The sequence below is a fragment of the Carlito syrichta genome, unplaced genomic scaffold, assembly GCF_000164805.1.
Source record: "Carlito syrichta isolate Samal-C Ts95f unplaced genomic scaffold, Tarsius_syrichta-2.0.1 Scaffold308845, whole genome shotgun sequence".
In the NCBI taxonomy this organism is placed as follows: Eukaryota; Metazoa; Chordata; class Mammalia; order Primates; family Tarsiidae; genus Carlito; species Carlito syrichta.
The window spans coordinates 229,948-238,081 of NW_007252941.1; the positions used below are offsets into that span (position 1 = coordinate 229,948).

The window sequence follows — 8,134 nt, forward strand, 5'->3', positions numbered from 1 at the left end:
GAAATTGCTCATTCACATATTGTATAATGTAATATAAGAGGAAAAGAGCAATGCTAAAGGCTGGGAGAGCTGGTTTGATGTGATCTTTATTTTATTCTATTCAGAAAGGACAATAGCCATGAAAGAAAAAAAATTTTTTTTTTTTTTTTGAGCTAGAGTTCCACTCTGTCACCCAGGCTGGAGTAAAGTGTCACAATCACGGCTCACCACAGCTTCAACTTCTTGGGCTCCAGCAACCTTCCTCCTTCAGCCTCCCAAGTAGCTGGGACTACAAGTTCATGTCACTATGCCTCCTGGCTAATTTTTTTAGTTTTTGTTGTTATTTCATAGTGCTTAGGGAAGCATATTTCAACAAATGAAGAAAATGCTTTACTGGAACATGAGATAACTAGGTAACTTAAAAATGATTGTGTTTTCTGATATGTATTTCACAAAAACAAGTTTAAACAAACTAAGGAAGCATATTATATACAGGAGATAGACTTAAGTTGGTTGTATTCATTGGTAGGTTTCTCTTCCCTTTGGCCTATGTGGTAGGCTGAGAAATGTCCCCTGAAAGATATCCACATTTTAGTCCCTGGAACCTGTAAATGTTACTTTATCTTTGGAAAAGAGATCTTTGCATATGTAATTAAGTTAATAGATTATCCTGGATTATGTAGCTGGACTCTAAATGTCATTACAAGTGGTCTTATAAGAGATTGGGCAGAGGGAGATGACAGCCGCAGAAGAGGATGGCAGTGTGACCAAAGAGGCAGATTGGAGTCCTGATCTGGCTACAAGCCAAGGAATGCTGGCATTTACCATGCTGAAAGAGATAAGGAATAGATTCTCTCCTTAGGGTCTCTGGAAGAAGCACAACCCCACCAACACCTTGATTTTGACCCAGTGATACTGAACTTGGACTTCTGGCATCTAGATCTGTGAGAGAATAAATTACTGTTGTTTTAAACCGTCATACTTGAGGTAGTGTTACAGAGGCAATAGAAAACTATTATAACAGTCATTGTTCAAAATGTAAATGGCCATTTCTAAACCTCACTTGCCTAAACTCCTTTTGGGAGGTGTAATTTGTAGCTTATTCATTAGACTCTAGTTTTATTTCAGATACTCTGAATAGACCAGGCAATGTTTATGATTAAAGCAACTGGTAAACATTTTTTAGGCATATAACTCTTGAGAGTTTAGCTCAAAATATATTATATTTAAAGTTCCTGGCTGGGCGTGGTGGCTCAAGCCTACAATCCCAGCACTTTGGAAGGCTGAGGTGAGAAGATAGCCTGAGCCCGCAGGTTCAAGACCAGCCCGGGCAACTTGTTTCTACAATAAATAAAAAATTAGCTGGGTGTGGTAGCGCACACCTGTAGTTCTGGCTACTTGGAAGGGTGAGATGGAAAGATCGCCTGAACCCAGCAGGTGGAGGCTGCAGTGGCTGTGAATGTGCTACTGCACTCCAGCGTGGGTGACAGAGTGAGACTCCAACTCAAAAACAATAATAATAATAATAAAGTTCTGTTTTTTGAGAAAAATGTTTCATCCAATCTGGAATCATGGCTGCCTTTTTTATAGTTACTCTGGTAAAAGTACAGTTCAGACTTCTAAAACACATTGTCAGCTTTTTTATCTGCAAATCTGCTATTTAATATGAATTCCTTTTTTCCCCCTTACTATAGAAAATATACACTTGAAGCTCTTGTCCAAGAATTGAGTTATGAGTTCCCTGTGAACCCAGCATGTGCCAGAGTCTCAACTTGAGACTTTGATTTATTTAGCATCTGACCAAAGAATAAAGACCATATAGATTCTGGATCCTTTAGCCCTATATCCCTAATTGTCAGACAGCAGTGAACCTAACCTATATTATCTCAATTCCTTCAAAGATTGTGTATGTGTTTGGAGCTGGGGGTAGGAGGCAGAGGATAATACAAGATACGTAAAGAATCCACAAATTTCTAATAAAATTTGAGCCAGAAGTGTCTCTACCCAATGTTTCTTTTTCCCTTAAGCTTCCAGGAACTACATATTTAGCCATAAACACGTTATTAACAGTTAATGACTATTAAAGAAATCTGCCCTTCCTGGCAGTTTTTGTTTTGTTACAAAATAAGCCTTGAATGAGTAGTCTTGAACCAGCCATTGACTTTCTGTCACATTAGGCACCAAAACCAAAGGTTTTAGCACCTTCGTTCAGTATTTTCTTCTCTAAAATAACTTTTGAAAGAGGATTAATGCAAAGTTCTTGATAAATGAGGAAGTAGCTAAATAAATTTTAGTCTTTTACATGTTAGGGAGTTAGGAAATAATGCTTCTTCAAATTGAAGTAAATAAAGAAGACGAGGCAGGGCTCCGTGGCTCAGCCTGTAATCCCGCGCTTTGGGAGGCCGAGGTGAGTGAATTGCCTGAGCCCACGGGTTCGAGACCCGCCTGGGCAACTTGGCGAGACCTCATCTCTACAATAAATCAAAAAAATTAGCCGGGCGTGGTAGTGCGCGCCTGTAGTTCCAGCTATTTGGAAGGCTGAGGCGGAAGGATCGCCGGAGCCCATCAGATCGAGGCTGCGGTGGCCGGGAGCGGCCACTGCACTCCAGTCTGGGCGACAGAGTGAGACTCCATCTCAAAAAAAAAAGAAAAGATGACATCCTCTCAGTTTTATTACTGTCACTTATGGAATGTGCCAGGCACTTTATATGAATATCTTATAAGTTTTGCCAATGAACCTGAAACTTTGTATCACTTTTCAGATTTTTTAAAAAGCCTTGGGAGGCTGAGAAATTTGCCTTTGAATCCACAGCTAGTGACTGTTAGAGCTAGGATGCAAACCCAAGCTGATCCAATTCTAAAGATCACTTATCTTGCTTTCCGACTGTCTCATTTGTTGTATTATGAGACATGACATAAGGAAATCCCTAAATAGTTCTCTGCCTTTACTCTTGAGGAATTTATGGTTTAGTGGCTGTTTTTCCTTAAATGGTCATGGGAACAAATATATGTCCTAGTTGGGATTTGAGAGTCTTGGGGTCCCAAAGAGTTGAATAGTATTGTCTTCAGTTTTTTCACATGAACCTTGTTTTTTGCTGCATCCAACCTCTGTAGAATGCAGGTTTTTCATACTGTCCTCAACTAATTTAAGGATTGTAGCCTAGGGGTGGGATACAAATGGTATTTTAGGGAGCCTCTACATTGCTTTGTTTGCTAGGTAATATAAAATCAGTATTTGTGTAGAAATGTTGTGATGAGTGGTTAGGTCCCTAGACTGTTGAAGAGATTAGCCTGTAATATAGTTGAACTAGTATAGAAATACAAATTATCCAATAGTTCAGACACATGAGTATATGTTTCTAATGGAAAAACATAGTGTGAAAATTTTCATTTCTAGTTGGGGATTTTAAATTTTACTTTCTAACAGACAGTTTCTGGAGCAGAGACAGATTGTTACAGCAGCAACTCCACCAGTTTCCCTTTACCCTAGTTCTTCCCCCAGGACAACGTGATGAGAACTGGATATTTGTTGGGTATGTGAGGAACCAGAAAATATGAATCTGGGAACTTGTATATATTATAATGTTGTCCTACCCTTTCTCTTGAGAGAAGGGGATGGACCTTTGATTCCTAATAGAAACAAATAATCCTTTTCTTGAGCAGGGACAGATTATTACAGAAACAACTCTACCAGTTCCCCTTTATTCTAGTTCTTCCTCCAGGACAATGTGATGAGAGCTGGATATTGTTTGTTATGTGAGGAACCAGAAAATACGAATCTGGGAACTTGTATACCTTATACATGTTGTCCAGCCTCCTTTCTTGAGAGAAGCGGATGGACCTTTGATTTCTAATAGAAACAAATAATCCTTGGGAGCAGAAGGAGGAGGAGGAACCTGGGGTTTTTGTGGGGTTTTTTTTTTGAGTTGAGGTCTCATTCTTTTGCCCAGGCTGGAGTGAAGTTGCATGATCATGATGCTCATGACTCACGGCCTGCTAATTATTATTATTATTATTATTTTGGCAGAGACAAGGTCTCACTGTGTTGCCTAAGCTGGTCTTGAACTCCTAGGCTCAAGCTTCTGCCCCTCTCAGTCCCCCCAAGTGTTGGGGTTACAGGCATGAGCCACCGAGCCCTGGTGGAACCTAGGTTTTTAATCTTTGGAATGTAAATGAATGCTTGGGGTGAGGGGGGAGATCAGATTAACCTGGAATGTTTCCATAGTCTTCGATTTCATCCCCTCTGAAATGTAAACACATATCACCAGAGAGGTAAATCTTTTACTATCAATTCACTTATCTTTAAGTTTCCACTTTTGTTCCTTGACAAGGACAGATTTCATTGCTCAAAAATCCCTGACCATGCAGAAACATAAAAATTTTTTTAACGTAGAAAATAGACCAGCGGTTAAATCTTTCTTCTCTTAGTTTCTCATAGTTTTATTTCTTTATTTCTATTTGTTTTTGGTACCAAAGTTCTTTATTTGAAGGAATACTATAAATGAAAGAACTGAAATGGATATGGATCTTCTGGTATGACTTATAGAAAAGTTAAGATAACCCTAACATGCATGCATTGCCTTGGCGACCAGGGCAGTCACCCATGGCTGTGGAGAAGTCAGCCTAAGGCTAGTTCTTGGCATCACTGTCTCCCAGGATGTACTTATCAAAGAGATACTCTGCCATGCTAGATTTAGAACCCTCCCTCCCCCCATGTTAGGCGAGGTTATATGATCACCCAGTTCCTGGATAGATTTCGCCTGCTCATTCAGGTAATGCATCTCAGTGAAGTCACACAAGTGACTTGTCAGTGCCCAGTTTATGCAATTTCAGTTGTGACTACTTCACACTTTTTTTCCAGTGTAATGCATACTTCATTACGTTTAACCCACCTGCCCACCTGTCATGGTCTGGTTTCTTGATATCCTGAAGGAAGATTAGGCCCCTCTGTTGGTTGTGCAGCTTCATCAGTTTCTCTGTATATTCTCTCTCCTCATGAGATTGCTGAAGAAAGTCCATGGCAAGGTTCTTCAGTGCTACATCATTATGGATGAAGTCGTAAGACATGGGCAAGTAGACGTAGAGACAGAGAGCTCTAGGTTGATCTGGCAGTTGATGGTCCTGGTGGTAGTACTGCTGCTCCTGGAACACAGTTGTCATGGTAGGCGACCGAGAGGCGGTCACACCGAAGCTGTGGCAAGAACATTGGAGCTGCCAGAGGCCACTGTGAGGAGGTGACAGAGGGCTGGCCCTGAGCTGCTGGCCAGGGTGGGAGTTCAAGCTCTGTTGAAGAAGTAAACCAACGTGACTCATCGAGAAGAATGTCTGCCCTTCCATGTTAATTTGAGTGACTTTTTTAGTCATGAAACTGTGAAATGTTAAGAGTTGCCTAATTTGAGCCCCTCTTTTTAATTAGTCCTCACCATTGTTGAGTTCTTCAGCAAATATTTGTTGAATAACTACTATATGTCAGGTACAGTACACGGTACTGGGGATATTGTGGTGAATAAGGTAGGTAACTATTCTTCTTTGAAGAAACTTAGAGGCTATGCAAGTGCTGTGGTGAAACAAAGGAGGACATGAGAGAAGGGTGGACAAAGTTAGAATTTCTTTAGGATACATGAGTGAGCTACTAAGGGAAAATCTTGGACGAAGAAAGCATTCCTTCTAAGTACAAGGACAAGCTAGTGAAAAGACTAAAATGAGATTATATTTTAGAGTTTAAGGCATCTGTTAAAATGTATTTGAACTGTGGTTCTGAGAACTGATGTTTCTACTGTTACCTTACAAAGAATGTGGATAATGACATCAGCCAGTAAATTCTTATTGTATGTTGATCAAAGATAAAGTAGGGGAATGCACCTACTTCTAAGAATTCTTCCACTCACAACACTTCAGACACTACATGTGTGGGTTTTTCCCACACGTTTACGAACGGTTCTCTGACTCTGGATACCAATTGGGTATCCAACAATCTAGACGCCACAGGTTAAGGGCTTAGTCCCATAAAACTGTTCTCACTTCAGATGCCATTAGAAAGTTCATGCCTTGCCGGGTGTGGTGGCTCAAGCCTGTAATCCCAGCACTTTGGGGGGGCTGAGATGAGAGGGTTACCTGAGCCCGCAGGTTCAAGACCAGCCTGGACAATATGGCGAGACCTCGTCTGTATAATAAATCAAAAAATTAGCCAGGCATGGTAGCATGCATGCCTGTAGTTCCGTCCACTTGGAGAGCTGAGGTAAAAGGATTGCCAGAGCCCAGCAGCTCAACGCTAGGGTGGCCTGCACTCCAGCCTGGGCGACAGAGTGAGCCTCCAACTCAAAAAAAAAAGTTCATGCCTCATGCTCTTCTTATCAACTGACTTTAAATTGGAGATCCCCACCACCCCCTCCTCAGTTTGATAATTTGCTAGGAGCTCATAGAACTCAGGAAAGCACTTTACTTATACTTACCAGTTTACTTGTAAAGGATATCATGAAGCGTATGGAAGAACAGCCAGGTGTAGAGGTACATAGGGTAAGGTCCAGAAGGGTTCCAGATCGTAGGTGCTTCTGTCCTGTCCTATGGCAGCAGGGTGCATTGCCCTTGTGTCACCCTGACCCTCTACGAATTCTGTCATTTAGGATTTTCAGAGATTGGGTTACATAGGCATGGTTGTTTCAATCATTGGTGATTGACTTGATCTGCAACTCCTTTCTCCTACTTGGATATAGAGTGGGGCTAAAAGTGCTAATCCTCTAATCTCATGGATGATTCCCCATCCCCACCCCTACCCCCAAACCAGCCCCCATCCTGAAGCTACCCAGGGGCCCACCTTGAGTAACCGTTTTAGCATAAACTTTGGTCTGCTTGAAAGGGGCTTATTATGAATAACAAAAGACCTATGACTCAGGGACTCCAGGTTTTAGATGATTTGTTCCAGGAACCAGGGACTAAGACCAAATAGCCTGTCTTGTATCCATGCATTCAACCAACCGTGGATAGAAAATATTAGGGTAAGCAATGGATGGTTGCATCTGTACTGAACATGTACAGATTTTTTTCCTTGTCATTAATCTCTAAACAGTATAGTATGACAGCAGTTTACATAGTATTTACATTTACATTGTATTGATTATTATAAGTAACTTTTTTATAGGGGAGGATATATGTAGTTTATATGCAAAACACCATTTTATTTAAGTAGTTGAGCATTCATGGATTTTGATATCTGCAGGGATTTGTGGTGTTCTGGAACCAATCCCCCATGGATACCAAGGGACAGCTATATATATTTCTTATTATATTACAGACTATCCATAGAGATTTCTGTAATTGCCCCCATATAGTTTGATTCAGTCATTTTCTATTTCAAGGGCTACATTCCTAATACTAAATACTGTAATTATGCTTTAACTGCCAAATTGTTCTGTACCTGAAACTATGCCAAAGATTTGACAATTTTCTATTTCTGTACACTTCACAAACACACGTGCCAAAAAAACCCCGTGTACACATTTTAAGAGATGTTATCTATGTATTTTGAAGTTGAATTAAATTATGGTAGCAGTGTGTAGTTTGACGTTTGCTCAACCATGTTTCTGCCATTTTCTTTGACTATCCTCCCTGTTGCATGATGACACCAGCATTCATTTGATTAATGCCATCTTTTGAGCAAATGTCTTACTTATTAAAATGTGTATAAATTTTTCCCCAGGCACAGTGGTTCACACCTGTATTCCCAATATTTTGGGAGGCAGAGGCAAGAGGATTGTTTAAACCCAGGGGTTCTAGACCAGTCTGGGCAACTTGACGAGACCTCTTCTCTACAATAAATCAAAAAACTAGCCCAGTGTGTGGCACACGCTTATAGTTCCAACTACTTAGAAGGCTGAGGCAGATGGAACACCTGAGCCCAGTGAGGCTGCGGTGGCCATGAGCATGCTGATGAGACCTCATCTATATAATAAATTAAAAAATTAGCCAGGTGTAGTGCCGTGTGCCTATGGTTCCAGCTACTTGGAAGGCTGAGGTGGAAGGATCACCTAAGCCCAACAGGTCGAGGCTGCAGTGGTCATGAGTGTGCCACTGGAGTCCAGCCTGGGTGACAGAGTAAGATTCCAACTCAAAAACAAATTTGTATATATATAAATTTTTTTTTTTTTTTTTTTTTTTT

General features: G+C 40.8%; 1 protein-coding gene across 1 annotated transcript in view; it reads left to right on the plus strand.

The window, feature by feature from the left end:
• The first annotated feature begins 4,634 nt into the window (after positions 1–4,634).
• The window catches only part of RNF2 (ring finger protein 2), a 21,542-nt gene continuing 18,042 nt past the window's right edge, over positions 4,635–8,134 (plus strand). The window contains exon 1 of the mRNA XM_008066104.2: positions 4,635–4,751. The gene's annotated coding sequence lies outside the window, so the exon portion shown is untranslated. The remainder of the gene's footprint in view (positions 4,752–8,134) is intronic.